Genomic DNA, 2,455 nt, shown 5'->3' on the forward strand with positions numbered 1-2,455 from the left:
TAGTTGCAACATCTTAAGGATCCTTCTAATATTATTGTCATCCATATACTAAATTTTTTTGAAATGAAAACTTAGATGTTAGAAAACATATTTCCCAAGTTTGCTTTTTGATCTTCATTGAAACCTTTAAAATCTTAAAACCATGATCTTCCCAACATTTCAAAAGGAAGAAAAGTGGTCTTTTATGTATATCTCTTCCAATTTAATTGATCGTGGCTCTTGCAGATATAGTGAGCTAGTTAAATATAAAAAAAATTAATCATCCTTATGCTGAAAATTTTGAAATGACCACTTAAAAGTTGGGAAAGAGATTTCCCAGGTATGGTTTATGGCCTTCATTTCAACCTTCATAACCCTAAAACAAAGAGTTTCCCAGTGTTGCAAAATGTAGAACTTTTCTAGTTTAGTTGATTGTAACTATTGCAAAAGCAATGATTGTATAAGAAAATTGAAAAAGTTATTTTTTTGCAAAAAAACAAGTTTCATACTTGAAAATATATAGTGTAACAATAACCCATGAAAATTAATAAAGTTCGATGATGAAGAGTAATTCAACAAATGGATTACCTAAATCACTATGTAAGTTCAAGAAAACATTGGAGTTAATTTTGCCTTGCATCAACAACCCCACATTTGCATTGAGCCTAATCACAATTCACATTAGGTACCTACACAACATTCACGTTGAAGTTTCTAAGTCTACCATTTAGAAACCCCCATGCACTTTATCTGGTTTATTCCTACCTACTTGTTCCGTTAGTTAACAAGTCATTTACAATGTAAATACTGAAAATAAACACTAGTGCATGTTCAACATATTACAGATCAACAACTGAAGGAAACATAAACAATCACACCAAATGACACCATTATTTTTGGACCAATGTCCCCGGAAAAACCCAATGAGGGAAAACCGGTGCAACTATCTAAGGGTTTTCTTATTAAGCAATATCATAGTACAATCTGGGTGCCAAATCCGGCTTACCCAACAGAGAATTTCTTTGGTAGTCATACCTCTCAGCTTGAGACAAATGTCCTGGCTGAAACCCTGGATAAACCTTCCGACAACTCCTTAGCTTTAATCTGCCCTAGAAACCCCAATGTCTACCTTTTTGGGCTGCGTCAGCTTCTCTCTACTCAGCGGTGGCCCTGTGTCACCCTGAATGGGTCTGCGTCAGTCTTAGGAGGCCCTGCGTCAGCCTTCTAGACCTTTGCGTCAGTAACGCTGGCCTCACTGAAGAACTGCACAGCTCCCGACTGCCTCTGCATGGGCTTGCATTAGCCCTAGATGCTACTGCGTCACTCTCTTTGGCTCCTGTGCGGCTCTCCCGACACTATCTCAGTCTCTCTGTCTCTCTATACTTAATGCCCCTCAGCTGCAACTCCGATCACTGATTCTATCTCTCTTAGCAAACCCCGCTCTAGAGAATAGAATGACTGATCACTCTCGTGTATTCTCCAAGTGACCCTCAAGTCCCCTCTTATACTTTTCTTGTTGACATATCAACGGCTGAGATTAAGTCCCTAATCGACGGCTAAGATTAGATCTGGCTTGATCCATGTCTTTTGGACCATTCTAACACAGTTTCATATTAATTCACATTACTATTTTAATTTCCCTAAGTTTAGATTTAGGGACTCCATTAAAAATATTAATTATTTTAATATCTCTTGACTGTTTAGAATTTGCCCAAACCCTTTCTGGGTATTGGAGATCTCATGTGCCCCAACCTCTCCACCAAATTTCGTGGCTGGAGCACATATGATGCTATCACAACTCAATAATTCAGAATAGTTGCCTGATCATTCACGGTGGACTAACTTAATAAAGATGGTTTCTAATTACTGCAACACTCTTTGATGGAAGACTTATTTTTGTAATGAAAGAGAAGCAAAGGGGTGTGGAAAGGTTTGATTGATGGACATCTAGCATGGAAAATAATCCACATAAATAGTAGGAAAGTACAATTAATCGATTTTTTTCTCAATCTTCCATTGAATTCTTACTTCTATATATTATGGGCATAGTCCAACTTATAGATGAAACAACCTTTTTCACTAGAATTCACCAAAATCCGACAATACAATTTCAATTTTTTTATATATTTAAAATACATTTTTGAATGCATAAATGGATTCAATGCCCTGAAAAACCCTTGGGGCACTCGAATTATGCAAATTAAACGATTCAAACTCAAGTTTTTAAAAATCTCCGTCGGATTTTGATTAAAATCAATCAGAAAAAATGTCGTGAAAAAGACCATTTCCTCTATAAGTTAGACTATGCCTATATTATGTTATTTGTCATGCTATTATTTAATTTCTAATTTTATTTTAATAGTTCCCTTTATTTCAAAAATGAATTGTGGCATATTATCCCAACAATATTATTTTACACTAACCCCATAAATCCAAATTAAACATGAATCACAAACTTGCTAAACCCATTTCATTA

The sequence above is a fragment of the Pinus tabuliformis genome, chromosome 9 (assembly GCF_031772625.1).
Source record: "Pinus tabuliformis cultivar Carrire ecotype Pingquan chromosome 9, CPIR1, whole genome shotgun sequence".
Lineage (NCBI taxonomy): Eukaryota > Viridiplantae > Streptophyta > Pinopsida > Pinales > Pinaceae > Pinus > Pinus tabuliformis.